This window comes from Pogona vitticeps, chromosome 1 (assembly GCF_051106095.1).
Source record: "Pogona vitticeps strain Pit_001003342236 chromosome 1, PviZW2.1, whole genome shotgun sequence".
Taxonomy (NCBI): domain Eukaryota; kingdom Metazoa; phylum Chordata; class Lepidosauria; order Squamata; family Agamidae; genus Pogona; species Pogona vitticeps.
This window is the reverse complement of record NC_135783.1, coordinates 239,017,780-239,033,339: the sequence shown is the minus strand read 5'-3', so window position 1 is coordinate 239,033,339 and position 15,560 is coordinate 239,017,780. Positions and strand designations below refer to the sequence as shown.

The following is a 15,560-nucleotide window of genomic DNA, read 5'->3' as shown; positions in this document are numbered from 1 at the left end:
TGGCAGAAAAATTGATCCGAGCTGTTGATAGAACTGTCTTCTATGAAGAGGTGGGTGTGGGGACTGGAGATACCAACTAGGACAAATATAGATCTCTTGAATTCCATGGAGATTTAGACCCATTGCTTATGTTTGTCCTTTCTGTACCTTTATAGGTCTCTATGTTTGGCACTGTGCTCTTTGAAGTGGCATCTTATCCATGATTTGTGCTGCGACAAGATGGTTAGACCTTTAAGCCACCACAGGATGGTTTGTCAGATCCTTGCAGACTGAGAGATTCTGGAACTCGTAGTTAAGAAAGTAACTTTCCAAGTCTTCAGAATTCTGGTTGAATACAGAACATCAAGCTACCAGTTCACTACAGAGAGGCTTTCTAATCCATAAGAATACTTCTGTGCCAAATCAATTCTGACCAATGGTGACCCTTTCCAAGGTTTTCCAGGTAGAGAATACTCAGAAGTGGTTTTACCATTCCCTTCTTCTTCGGGCATCCTGGGACTGTGCAGCTTGCCCAAGGTCACACAGGCTGACTCTTCTGGGCTGAACAGCAGGGAATTGGACTCCCGGCCTCTTGTTCTGCATCCAGATACGTAAACCTCATTTTTAAAAAATGGTGGAAGATACACATTTATGGGTCTACCACAAGTAACACCTCCCTTTAAAAAAAATCAAATATTACAGTGGTGATGCCATCTTACTACAGTTTCTAAGACCTTTCACGCATAGTTGTTGTAGAGTTTATGGGTGGCACATGACACTTCGCCCTTGAATTGCATGGATCTGAGCAGCACGGTTTTGATTATACACATTTTCCCCCAATAAATAAATATTTCAATAAATAAATATTCAATAAATACTGTGCTGCTAGTTGTCTCCAGGAAGTGGCCTGAGAAAGGTGGGTTTTGGTCTTACCTAGGGCCCTGTTGTTGGCAGCAGGGCCCTCTCTCCTGTTGTGGCAGCTCCACATGGCGTCTGGGGAGGGTAGTGTTGGGGCATGCCAGGGTGCTGCTGACACATGCTAGGGAAGGGGTGTGTGTATCTGTGTGACTCAACTGTTTATGCTTTGTAGTTATGTTTATGGGGACGTAAGAGTTATGCATGGCTTTTGAACAACACGTGGGTCTGGTGCCCCTAGCCCCAGCGTCGTTTGAAGAGAGAAGCATATGAGTAGCGACTGGAGCAATTTTACCACATAAAATCTCTGTGAAAGAATTTCTTGCCAGAAAATGTCATACTGTTGTTCTTCAGACCTGTGGAATTCCATGTCAGACTTCTTACATTTATTAATATAAAAACCAAGCATAAGGATCGCCTTTTGTTTTCTTTTTTTCTTCAGGGAAACAGATAATATCCTAGCTGTTACCAGCCAATTAGTATGCTTAATGTGTCAGGGAAAATATATTTAAGGCTCCTCCTCTTCTCTAATTAAGGTCAGCTAAAGAAAATCATTTAACAGCTGGCTTTGTCTCAAGGAAAGCTACTTTGGATAACTGCTTTGTCTTCTTTCATCTAGCACTAATTAAAGAATTCTCCACCCTGAAGAAAAGCATGCTGTTTACTGATCTAGATGTAATTGTTTCATTAATATAGGGAAAACTGAGTTCAAGTGGATGAATTCAGATCTCTATCTGAGATAGCTTGTACATCTTAAATTAGAGATGTGCACCATCTTTTGAGAAATGTGTAAATACAGTTATAATTAGGGTTATCTGATGAATTCCCAGTTGTCCACACTGGGCAGAATGGCTGCCCACACAGACTCCTCATTTTTAATGCAATAATAAAAATGGAAAAGGGGGGGGGGAGGACATACTTCAGAAGGAAAGGCAAACTGAAAATAAGACTTCAATGGAATTACGAGGAGACCAAGAAATAACGCCTCCATACCAACAAGAAGACACTTTGACTGTCAACATCAGCAGAGGAGGGCTGCAACCACCAGGTTGACTTTAATCATGTTGGCTTTAATCAGACCTCAATCAGTTGAACCTAATGAGTTTACTAAATTATAACCCCGATTCTCAGATGGAGGACTCAGGTTTCCTGTGTCACACTCCCCCCCCCCCCCCCGACCAAACAGATCTGTTTCAAACAAAGGCCAAATGGGAGAGTCTCCCTGTTTGCTTGCATGAGTGCTGGACTACAACACCAGGTTCTTTTTGCCTGATAATTGCTGGGGGCCCATTTCTACCCCTCCTCCTTCTTTGTGACTCCTGTTTTGAACAAATAGCTTATTTGTGAAGAAGTTAGACACCATTGATGTTGGACTGATGTTATGGCCTCCTACCCTGAGATCAAAGAGAGGTGTGAGAAAGGCCCTAATTAACAAAGAGCTCCTTTATTTGCTTTCAGCATTGTCTTCCTGCCTGAAACTAACTTGATTGATGGACTTACATAACGAAATTGAAGAACAAGGTAAATTAAGGGGTATAATTGTTTTCTCAGTGTGTAATTTATGTAAATAAACTGTGTGATCGATTTTATACTGTGAACTGTACGATTCCACCTGGATAGTATAGTGGTGTTGGTAGCGGCCTGAAATTTTTTGGTCTTATATGTCTTCACTCAGCTGATATCAAGAAGCTTGACAAAACGGAGTGCGGTCCTTGCTGCCTATATGTGTGATGTTCAAAAAGGTCAGGTGGGCGAGTTTCAACCTCTGCCGCAGTGCTGCATTTTATTCTTTTTCTGAAGAGGCTGAGTGAAGGGGTGGCCTGAGAGCCTTCATGTTCTTCTCGGGATGTACTTATAGAGCATTACAAGAAAGGATGGCTGAGGTAATCCAGCCATTGATCATTCAGAAATAAATGCAAGATATATGCATGTAGCTAACCCTAGGGCCCAAGCCTGACATTTGTTTTCCCCACTCCTGAGTATCTGGGAGAGCTCTACCATTAGGCAGGGTGAGGCATTTCCTTCATGTCTTGGGTGTTATGAAAAAGCAGCAAATTGTAACTTATGGTTGTTGTAGGTTTTTCAGGCTGTTTGGCCATGTTCTGAAGGTTGTTCTTCTTAACATTTCACCAGTCTCTGTGGCAGGCATCTTCAGAGGATAGGAGTCAGAACTCTGTGCTCTGGTGCAATTTTGTGGGATAGTTGAGTATTTATAGCTGTGGGATCAGCTTTTGAACTTATCAGGAGATTGGGTGATTAAGATGATCAGCATGTTTTTTGTTTTGGTTTATTGTTGTGGTAAGGGAAGAGATGATCTGTCACTGTGATTGATGGATGTCCTTAGCTGGTCTTTTGTGTGCAGTGATCACTGGTCCTTGTGGCTGGGTAGAGTTAGTTGACCTTTTGCAGGCTGTATTTTTCAGTGCTGGGAGCCAGGCTTTGTAGAGTTTTAGATTTTCTAATCAATTGTAACTTACAGTGGTGCCTCGCTTTACGATTGCCCCATTTAACGATGAAACCACATTACGATGAACTTTTTGCGATCGCTTTTGTGATCACAAAATGATGTTTCCTATGGGGGGATTTCGCTTTGCGATGATCGGTTCCCTGCTTCGCAAAAATGACAATTTTCCAACAGCTGATTGGCGGTTTCAAAATGGCCACCAGGTAAACAAAATGGGCCCCTGCTGTTTTCTGGGATGGATTCCTCGCTGCACAGGCAGCATAAATGCCCACCCTATGGAGGATCTTCGCTGGACGGTGAGTTTACAGCCCTTTGGAACGCATTAAACGGGTTTTAATGCATTTCAATGGGTTTTTTTCTTTTTGCATTAAGATGTTTCGTTCTACAACGATTTCACTGGAACAAATTAATATCGTAATGTGAGGCACCGCTGTACTTAATTTCTTGTTATTGTACTTTTATTGCCAAGGAACAGAAGAGGCATTTGTGGGATTTTCTGCTTCTTCTGCCTAAATAGGCTGGCTATATAGTATTTATTTTTACTTTATATAGTATTTATTTTGACTTAAGTAGATGCAGTTGACATTTGTCGATTCACCTCAGACAGGAAAAAAGTGTGGGCCTGGTCTGTGAGGGCTCATGGGTACCAGTCAGTGGAACATAAACATCAGTTCAGCATGGTAAAAAAAATAGTTAAAGTTGTTTTGAAGCAATATGCTGAAAACTGCCTTGTGAAAATTAAAGTAGTAAAAATCACAGAGGGCAACAGATTGGGGGGGGGGCTACCATGGTCACTTTATAAAGAATGTATGTGATATATCTCAAGACTTTTTGTAGGAAGCAAAAATACTGGAACTAAAATATTAGAGTGGGAAACAATTAAAGTCATTTAATATGGTTTAAATTACTCCTGCACAAATGTGCATCAGTAGATATTGTGGAACAGCCCAATTTAACATTCCATTAGACAATTCAAAAACAAGGAAGACTCCAAGCAAAAAATGATAACTTAGAAACTACACCAAATTTGGCACAGATGTAGCAGAAGTCTGCTCTCGCCTTGTCTTAACGAATTCTGAGTAATAATTTTTTAAAGAATAAAGCAGTTTTGCCACCATGCAGACATTGGCAACCTTCTGTGTCTGCAGATTTAAAACCTATCAATACCAAACTTGTCACAGTGGGATTGGTGGCGCTTCAGGAGGGCTTCTGAAACTGACTGAGACCACTCGGTTTTGACCCCCTCCCCAAACTTGGGGGGGGAAAGACTTTTACTAGGAGAAGTGAAAGTCTGAAGTAACAGAATCTGACTGAGAAGGGAGGAGGGCTGGGGGATCCCTGGATTGGCCTCTCTTTGAAGTTGCATCTGGAAGTAGAAATTGACTGGGTGCAATCTTGGCACAAAGCTGTGAATGCCCCAACAACAGAGAGCGGAAAAGTACAGAAGGATTTTGGAAACAATCTGGACTAAAACTTGAAGTAAGTGGCTTGCTTTTACATATGGAACTCTTAAGGACCTAAATGATGAAGATTGTTGGAAACAATCTTGACTAGAACTTGAAGTAAATGGCTTGCTTTTACATATGGAACTCTTAAGGACCTAAACGATGAAGAGAATGGGTGCAATCTGTCAGAAAGTGACTAGACTATCTGGCCATACTGGCGAGCATTCACACACACACCCAGCCCTTCATCTGAGCCTTGACTGGGAGAAACAGAAATAAGGAGAAAGGGGGAGGGAGAAAAACAACTTTGCTTCTATTGCGGCAATAAAACTCGCTTCTGCAATATAACCATAAACAACTCATGGATTTAAATCTGTGAAGCAGCCAGAAACAGTCTTGGGAAAAGCCCCTCCCCCTGTCAACCATTGCTAACTAGGAAGCCCAGGGAGAAAAAGATTGAATTGTAAATGTTTTCTGCCCCAAAACATACTGTATGCTATCATTGTGAATAACTACTTTGGTTACTACCTGCTGAAAAGAAATCCAGATAATACCTCCAATCATGGAACAAGAGATTCTCCAAAATATTCAAAACATTATACTTAATGGACTACATCAGATAAAAGCAGAGATGGATCAGCTATTTGAACAAACTAAAGATGTAATGACACAAATGGAATTTACAGTGAAGATGTAGAGAGACAATGTAACTCTTAAACCCCAGAAGGTTTCAGAAGATAAAGGTGAAAATACAATGCAGCAGAGAGCTAATTTGTTAATCCCTCTTATGAAGAGGTCAGCAGCAGAAGTGCAGCGAATGAACTTTGCTATGAAAGGGAGAAGAATCAAGATAATGGGACACATGCTGTGGCACATGGGACAAATGAGACAATACATGGAGTGGATGAAGCTCTTGAGAATGGATGCATGGTCCATAAAATGGAAAATGAAAGAAGACATGGTAAGAGGGGCACAAAACATTGGTTAGAATATGGAGATAGAGCAGTAGAGATAAACGTTGTTAAATATAAAAAGGTATTTTGTGTTGAAAGAATATATTATAAAATAAACACAAACTAATAGTTATAACATTGATTTAGAGCAATAGATATTAACTTGGCAGAATAATATTAAACCTATAACATTAGTAAATTTACAGATAAAAAGAAAGAGAAGGTCCAAGAAAATGGAAGATTAGTAATGATAGATATCTTGGGAAATTGCTATAATATTTTCTTTTTCTCTTTGTATGATTTCCATTTTTAATATAATTGTACAAGTGGATGTAAGAATGCTTTTCGCTCTCTGATTTTACCCTTTCCTACCCTTCCCCCCTTTTAACCTGGTCCCCGTATTTGTACCATACCCCCTATTCCTATGAAAATTAATTTTATAAATTAAAAAAAAAAAAGACCAGACTTGCTTATACTGAAAGAAAATGGTTAGTTTCAGAACCCTTTTTTAAAATTTGGAAGGAATCAAGGCATCTATGACTCTAATACTGATTTAGAAAATAGCCATTTCAAGAATAGGGAGGTCTGAACTTTTGACCCTGCCAGTCAGAACCAGATGAAAACACTTAACTGCTCCTTGGCCAAAGAGACATTAAAAAGAGTTTCTATTTCTGGTATAAACATATTTTAAAATATGTTTTTGTTGGGTTTTTTAAAAGAGAGAATAGATATTAAAAAGTCCACTTATTTAAACTGTGAAATTACTGTTTTTTGTTTTGTGGTTGGGGATGGTCTGCCTCGATATCAGCAGAGCTTGGGTGCTTAGTCGACACATCTTGTCACTATACCATTGTTTGGTAATTAAGGAAAAAAACACTCCAAAGATGCTATATGCCATCTGATGTGTGTTAACTGTATGGATTACTGACTGAAAATGTCCTATCATTAAGAGCTCCGCTCAGATCTTGCAAACACCAATATCTCATGTTAGGTTGTTCTCTCCTCCTACTGCACCCCTTTCCTAGCAATATTGTCTTTTTCGTTAAGTTTTGCTTGGATCTTGCAAATTAACAGCTGTGGCTTCCTTTACTGTCAACCCATCTCAGATCTTCCTCTTTTTCTACTTCTCCACCCCACTTTTCCTAGCAATATAGTCTATTATGGTCAGTTCTCTATTTCCATTATATATTCATGGTAGGATACAATCAGGTCATTCATTTTTGCTCAAATGAGAGTTCAAGCTTCTCTTGATTGAGCAGCCACTTTCCTACTTTTCTGGCTATCATTTATATCTCTACAGCTCTCTTCCAGCACCACATTTCAAATGAGTTGATTTTTGTCCCTATCTTTCTTCACTGCCTTTCTTTCACACAGTATGGATGACTTGATCTTGGTTTTGAATAGCCATAGTACAGATCATGTGCTCATCTTCTGGAATTCTCTAGCATAGAGGAAAATGTTTGTTGAATTTATGTGTAGTATATGTATATTTAAACTCCTGTTTTAAAAAGTTAGGAAATTCAATTCTTAAAAAACACCTCCGCTTTATGAATGTCGGATATTGTTCTTTTGTATTCATGATTCAAAATGTGAGGGAATGGTACTATATTGCTGCACAATATTGTGCTTACATTGCCAGCAGGAAAAAGAATGCCAAAACTTGCATAGCAAGGAGCAGCCTGAATGCTGGCAACACCAATCGCAGCTGTCAAGATGGTCTACAGGATTCCCTCTTCTGCTCACTACCATTCACACTTGTTGAAAAACAGCCCTGACCATTGCTTTGTGTTCAGATGAGAAGTGGTTAATGGATGAAAAAAGGAGTTACCTTCTAGATTTTGACTTGCCTGGTGTCCTTTTGTGAATAGTAGTGAGTACAAGAGGGTTTTGAATTGTGAATACAAAAGCACTACATCCCACATTCATAAACCAGAAGGTATTTATTTATTTATTTATTTATTTATTTATTTATTTATTTATTTATTTATTTATTTATTTATTTATTTAAAGAATTGAATATTTCATTCAATATAGAAAACAGATGTCTGGAAGGTATACTTTCAGACTCCACGGCAGGTTATAATAATGTTTGCCTTTGGTTAGAGTTTGTTTTGGTACTGGCACTAAAATAATGTAGCAGGAACTAGGCAGTCGATTCTTCATAGACTATGATGGTCATGGGCTATGATTCCCAGAAGTCCTGAGAAACAGCATAGGCTCTTCATAGCTTTTTTTTAAAAAAAATCTTGCTATATAGACATTTAGATGTCTAAGGCTTAGCTACCAGGTATAAATCTGATTTTAAAAAAGAAGTTTGCAAAGGAAAAGGGGAAGAAAAAAGTGTTGATTGACAAGAAATCTCTTGAGAAAGCATGTCAAATCTATCCTTTTTATGTGTAAAATCCATGTTCATGCTTGCTCTAAAAAAGGTAACACATTTGCCATGAATGCATTATTTCTAAAACATTGTTTCCAAGCTCTGCATTGTCCTAAATCCAATTGCTAGACCCATTTAATCAATTATGGAACAATTTGCTTCTGTAAATCCCATTGATTCCATGGATGGGCTGTGTTTACTTGTAACTAGTAATCAGATTCAGCCCATTGTTTGTTTGCTCTTTGTGTATTACTGCTACAGATGTGGGTCCTACAAAGAGTGGGGCAGCTGCGCAGACTGTTCTGCCACTACAGCACCATCTTCACTCGGGGCAGCAGGGCAGCCTGTGACTTGCAAATCTTGTAGGAAAAGCCCCTAGACCTTTAAAACATTTTGCCTTAGGAGGCTCCTCCCCTGCACGTTCTCCAACGAGATGCTGGAAAACTTTCTTTGCACAAGGCCTTGTTGGTTGCAAAAGCAATGGCAGCGCAAACGGGGAAGGTTTTATGAATAGCCAGAGGTTTCGGCACGGGCCATGCAGGCTGCTGAGCTCATAAACAAAGTATGTATTCTCGAAGGCTCATAAACAAATTGGTGGTATGTTAAGAGATGACAAAAGAGGGAAGACTTACAATGAAATATACTCTGAATTTATGGATTGCATTATGAAACAAAGAGCAAAGTGGACGGAATGGCTTTAAAGGATAGACAGTGCTATACCATGATGTGACTGATAGGCTCTTGGCTGCATTTTATGGAATCGTTTTATTGATTAATGTATGATGTATAGGATTTATTTTTTAAAAAACTAAATCACTTACATCCCCTCTAAGGGGGGGAAAGCATGCCACATGTTTCGTGTGCAATATATATTCTTCCTTACTTCATCTACTTCCTAGTTTTCAGAATTAAGAATCCAGATACCTGGAGGTGACCCTGGGGAGTGGGAGTCCCAGAGCTTGTTTTAGTGAGAATAGGCAGAGTTTAAGAATGCTAGTTTATGCTTGCATGAATTAGGCATTTGATCCATCCAGACTCGCCGAGCCAACACTGACTGGTTCTGCAGGGTTTCAAGGCAGAACTTTTGACAACCACACCAGGAGATACCAAGGATGGAACATGGGTCTATCTGCATGCAGAGCATTGCAGAGAGACCCATGTTCTATGACCCACTGAGCTATGCCCCTTCCCATCTTCTGCTTGATTTGGCAGTTGAGCCTGTTGTGAAAAGTTGCAATGCCACTGATGTTAAATCAGTCAAAAACTGGTCTGAAAGTGTGATGCCCAACTAAGCAAGGTTTGCTGAATGAATTGGCAACCTTCACTGCTACACAGACCAAAAAGATAGCTAGAGTAGTATGCAAACTGTTTGGACTCCCACTCTTCACATGAGTTTGAACTACAGCTCCCAGAATCTCCCAGTGAACGCAGTTTCTAGTGGAGACTTTGGACCTTCAATTTCTGTCAGTTTTACTGACTGTAATATTTACAGTATGCAGTTCCTGCAGGAAAGCGCTGCATTCTTTGTGCAAGAGAACAGTATGCACTGTGAGATGCAGAATAAGGGGAAGCTCTGGCAGTGTGACAGGGAGTAGACCATGATCTTCACAAGCCATCCTTACCTAGAGCAGCTGTTCCCCAATTGAACAGGACAAAGAGGGAAGCTGTGGAGACCCTGCAGCTTCCCTGCGTTTCTCCCCTGTCAGTCCCACCTTCCTTAATAGAGTTCAATACCTCCAGCACTGGCCTTACCTACAGCACCGATTGTGATTAAAGCTATTACAGTTCAGCTCTAATGGATCAATAGTAATGCCTCGATGATTCCCAATAGCCAACTGAGCTACTCTGAATAAGCCAAGAGGTTTTCCTGCTGGCATTTTAGATCCCAGAAGTGATTTTCCTAAATGGAAAAGGTATGTTTCAGCGAAAGACATTAAGATGTAATAGGGAGAGGAACTGATACCTCATTGTGCTCTGGCTTATAGAGAGGTATGGTAGCAAAGAGAAGAAAACCTGGACAGCTTCTGCACACAGGTTTGTAGATGGCCACTTCCCTAAAGTCATAAAGGTTGTCTCCAGAGAGGGGCTGACACGTGCTCCGTCAGGTTCCTCTACCAATGGTATACAGTGGTGCCTCGCTTGACAACGTTAATTCGTTCCAGTGAAATTGCTGTAGAGCGAAAACGTTGTCAAGCGAAATAAAAAAGCCCATTGAAATGCATTGAAAACCGTTCAATGTGTTCCAATGGGCTGAATACCTGCTCGTCCAGCGAAGAGCCTCCATACAGCGGCCATTTTCGGGTGCCTGTTAAGCGAAAAATGCCTCCTAAAAACAGCGGGGAGCATTTTGAGCAGCCAGTGGCCATGTTGAAAACCCGACGATCAGGGAACTGATTGTCGCAAAGTGAAAAAATCCCATTAAAACATCATTTTGTGATCGCAATTACGATCGCAAAAACATCGTCGTGAAGCGGATTCATAATTATCCGGGGTAATTGTTAAGCAGGGCACGACTGTACCTCACATCCACCCACCTCCCATTGCCGTCCTTGTTCTCCTCCCTACTTTCAGAAGCCAAGTGAAGGAGCTGGGGCCTGTCTTTATTGTTAGTGCTTTCATCATGTGTTTGAGGGCAAGCTTTCCTTCCTAGGACGGCCATATAAAAAGGAGGGCAGGAGTAGGGTATTTTGACAGGTGGAATTTGCACAGCAGATAAACATTCTTCTTCCACATGAATATTAACAATTCAGGATCCCATCCTCCCTACCTGCACATGACTAGGTAAGGGAGACAACACAATTCTGACCTGATTTTACAACAGAAAGGGGAAGATCTGCAAGCAATATACTGTAGTAAATCAGTCAGAATTCAGCTTGAAAAATGAACTACAGTACCAAGTTAAATTTAACAAGGTATGGGAACTGTATTGAACAGGGTTACCAGTAAGTTGGAGAAGAACAGACTGGCCTATCATTCTCTCTTTGACAGAAACTTGGCATCCAAAAATCTACAGGTAAAACTCTTTACAGCATGGAAAATATTATCTGCTAATGCCTGTTCAAGCTGCTTAAGCAGCTGTCCATCCTTGTGCTGAGTTGGGATGATGCCCAGACCCAGAAAATGCCACCTTCTACTCATGCTTAGGAAGTTACTTTTTAAAGTTAACTTGTGTAAGCTATTGCAAAGTCGAAAGGGTTTTAAGTTAATCTTAATGCTACTCATTATGTTGCAAATTGCTTCCCTATTACTTTTTAATTCCTGGGGGAGGGGTTTATACAAAACAGTAAGGAAAATTTGAACAAATTCTCCCAAAATGTTCCAATTTCTATCCCCAAAAGTAACATGAATTTTTAAAAACATTAACAATCATTGGGTTATTTGAGAAAAGAGACTATTGTTACACTCTCATTAAATAAAAAAAAGTATTAGAGATTGGTGTCACTCATATCATCTGAAGACAGGGGTGGGTGATACCTTTATTAGACCACTAAAATATTATAAGCAGAAGCTAGCTTTCAACTCTTCTGGAATCTTCATCAGGCTGGGCGTTATGGAGTTCTGGGTGGCGTAGAAGAAACAGACAAGTTCTAAAATCCATAGCCAGATGTGCAGGTCAAGTTTTCTCATTTAAAGCAAGCTCGAAAATGGTGGCTGCAGAATGAGCTCAGAGATTGTAGGTTTCAAATTTCATCTCTGATAGTGTGGATCCCTCTGAACGTCCCTCTGAAACTACTTCTTCTTCTTCTTCTTTTTCTTCGTAGTAGTAGTAGTAGTAGTAGTAGTAGTAGTAGTAGTAGTAGTAGTAGTAGTAGTAGTAGTAGTAGTAGTTGTTGTTGTTGTTGTTGTTGTTGTTTTATATGCCGCATTTCTGACAAGGAACCCAGAGCAGCTCACAGCATTAAAACACCGAGTAGACATTGTCTAGAGGGGCGGGGTTAAAATCTAATAAGTAAGTAAGTAAGTAAGTAAGTAAGTAAGTAAGTAAGTAAGTAAGTAAGTAAGTAAGTAAGTAAGTAAGTAAATAAATAAATAAATAAATAAATAAATAAATAAATAAATAAAATTCACACAATTTAAAAACAAAATAACACATTAGACAAGGGGCTGCCATAACTCAGTGTCCTAGCCTAATGCCTTATATTGAAACTCATGGTTCCCTTTTGGCTGGGGATACAGAAACATGGTAAACTCCATACCAAAGAGGTATAATATTATTTCCAAGTTCTGTTTGTAGTTTGTCTTGAGTTTTCTTTACTGAAAATTGCCTGTATGTTATTTTTTTTTTCCGGTCCATTCCCAAGAACTAAAAATGTCTTGTTCCTTAAATATAACAGCATAGCGTTTTTTGCAATTGCTAATATAATGTGCTGTACAAACATTCTTCAGTATAATGCTAGTTAAATGTATTTCCATGTGCTGCATAATATGAGAATAGATTCTAAACAGAGGTAGTCAAACAGTTTAGCAAACAGTCTTTGCCCTCAGCAGGGTTTGTCTTTCTCACAGATTTTTCCCCTTGCCCCGGGGAATAAATTATCCATTTTGTTCTTTTCTACATGAGGATTGCCATCTTTTAAATTGTTTCTGTGCCTTTTCAGCAGTTGTGCGTCTTAGCAGCTGAAGCAGTCATTTATATAAGAGTGATAATTTCCCCCGCCACACTGCGCTTTGGTTTATTTTTCTAGTGCCACTTCTGTGCATGGCACTTAAAAGAATATAAGAGGACCAGTTCTTGCCCCAAGGAGCTTACAGTCTTAAAAGACCCAACAGAGGAAAAGAAGGCCAGGGGATGCAAAAGGCAAACAGGAAGAGCATGTCATTGGTTCAGTTATTTGTGGTTAGGCTTATGTACAGATGAAGACAACAAGAACTAGAGTGAAGTGGGCAAAGTGTAGTCTTTCAGGTATCGTTAGACTGTAACTTCTAGCATTCCTTACTGTTGGTTTTGCCCACAAAAGCTGATGGGAGCTACATTCCAGTAACATAGGGGAGGGCACTGTTTACTCATCCCAGAACTGGGGGTTTGTGCCAAAGTCCTCATAGAAAGGGAAAAAAAACATATTTTTGGGGAGGGGAATGTTAATAAAGAGAGAGAGAGGTAACATCCTTCAGGTATTATGGGTCTTGATTTCAAGCAAAGGTGTTTCTGGACTACAATCCCCAGCATGCCCCAGAGAGCATCACCTGTGGCATTCTGAACATTGTAGTCCAGAAACACAAATCTGCCTACCTCTACTTCCATGCACGCAGGTTAGCAGGAGAGGCAAAGCAGAATCTTGTACAGGTGACAGATACCTTCTGAGAGCAGAGGGTGGTGGAGCTGAGGGGATGAGGCGCATGAGCAATAAGATATAAGGATTAGGGCTGGCCCAAGATGTTTTGCTGCCCAGTGGTATTCTACTCCCATTCCATATACAGAAGCTGAATCTTACTGCAACACTGGTAACAGAATAAAGTACTTTCACCTCACCTGAGGACATCAGGCTAACTGAGGCTCACATGGCAGGCCGCAATTCTGTTCTCCAACATTTTGTTGCCATTCTCCTGGTGTCTGCTGCCTGAGACAGTCACCTCACTCTGCCCACTGGTAGGGCCAGCCCTAATCAAGATGTTAGAGCAGAGAGGAAAGGCTGTGGAGGGTTTTGGAGGGTGAGGACAAGGGGTGAGGGTTGGTTTGGCTATGGGAAGGGACATCACATGATCCAAGAGGCAAAGTATGTGAGTGATCTGAAGGGATTGAGGTGAGACAATAAGACAATAGCAGCCCAGAGGGAAGGAGAGTGCCATAGGCTGGTCAGCCGTAACATGGAATACACTTTTCTTTCTTTCTTTCTTTCTTTCTTTCTTTCTTTCTTTCTTTCTTTCTTTCTTTCTTTCTTTCTTTCTTTCTTTCTTTCTTTCTTTCTTTCTTTCTTTCTTTCTTTCTTTCTTTCCTTCCTTCCTTCTTTCCTTCCTTCCTTCCTTCCTTCTTTCCTTCCTTCTTTCCTTCTTTCCTTCTTTCTTTCTTTCTTTCTTTTCTCTTTATTTTAGTCTTATTTATTCTGCTCTGCTCTCCTAATGTTGTACAGTACATGGAAAGACTTTAGAACAGATGCTGCCTTTGTCATTTCAGCAATCTTCCAACCTTAAACAGTTGAGGATGCTGACGCTTGGCCCTGCACTTGCCTCCAGAAACCCTGTGAGGCAGAGAGAATAAAGTTAAAGTTTTCCTTTTAATGAGCATTTGGTGGAGCAGCCAGGGGAACATGGCTCTGGTTTCTGCGTGTTTGTGTGATGTTAAAGGTTCTGACGGAGACCAAGGGGGAGAGGGCCCTGTGAAAGGATTAACAGATTTGTGTGCTCAGTTGTCTCCTTCAATTATTATCTCCCTAATTGCCAGCATGATGAAAACCCACATGGCAAAGATCAGAAAGAGATAAAGCAAGGAATCAGGCCTCAAGCTAAGGTTTGGGGGAACGGCTGGGCTGGAAGAGGCACTGTGGCTCCTGTTTTGTGGTGCAGCAACAGAGTGCTCACCTCTTCGCTGTCAGTTTTTGAGCCATGGCAATTCTGGGGTCAGCTTCAAGAGTTCAAGACTAGCAGACGCCTCAAATGAGGGCTTACTGCTTGGTGATATTGCTCAGCTTTTGTCTCGCTTTTTGTAGTACCGCCAAACCTACTGTGTTGATAAATCCTGCCTTCTGAAAATGGTCAGTGAATTCCAGGCAAAGTGGGAGAAAACAGAGTTGTCAAAATATGTTGGGCAAATCAGTTACAACGCAATCCTCTGCATGTTTCATTTGAAGGAACCTCACTGCATTCAGTGGGGTTTAATCCCTAGGGAGAAGGTGTTTAGGATTGAAAGCTTTTCTCAGTGTGGAGTTCTCTAGAGGTTTTAGACTACAAGTCTGGTTGGGGGCTTCTATGAGTTGTACTCCAGTACAACTTATCACCAATGGTGTCATAGATATAAGCCTGGGACTTTCTGATCAGCAAGGATCGTGACATCATCTGCCATCCCACCCCGCCTTGACTTCCCTGAACTTAGTTGTAGTCCTCACTGGGAATGGGATTTTCAGTTTTCTAGAACTTCCAGTGCCAGACGTCACCAAGAATCCCTGAGGTACACATCTGGGACTAGGATAAGAGATAATGAAAGGCAATAGAGATGTTTCTCTACTGCCATTTGCAGCTTCATTCCATGACCTTTGGCCAGGAAATAGAAGGGATTGACCCCTCAGTCCCACTGCTTCCTGGGAAAGGTAGTTCAGTGAGAGAGTTGAATGATACCCTTCTCATGGAGCAATGGAGCCACTCCAAGGAAGCAGTGGGGCTGAGGGAGTGTTCCCTTCTTCTTCCCACTTGAAGCACATGGAATGAAGCAGAAAATGGAAACATTTCTTTTTGTCTCCTCATTTCTCCTCTACCAGTCCCAGATGCCTGCCTGG

General features: G+C 40.7%; 1 protein-coding gene and 1 long non-coding RNA gene across 2 annotated transcripts in view; both read left to right on the top strand.

The window, feature by feature from the left end:
* MARCHF4 (membrane associated ring-CH-type finger 4) overlaps nucleotides 1–15,560 on the top strand; it is a 165,897-nt gene that overhangs the window by 46,827 nt on the left and 103,510 nt on the right. The window lies entirely within an intron of this gene.
* LOC144584390 (uncharacterized) overlaps nucleotides 2,431–15,560 on the top strand; it is a 30,903-nt gene continuing 17,773 nt past the window's right edge. The window contains exon 1 of the long non-coding RNA XR_013538606.1: nucleotides 2,431–8,695. This is a non-coding gene — a long non-coding RNA (uncharacterized LOC144584390). The remainder of the gene's footprint in view (nucleotides 8,696–15,560) is intronic.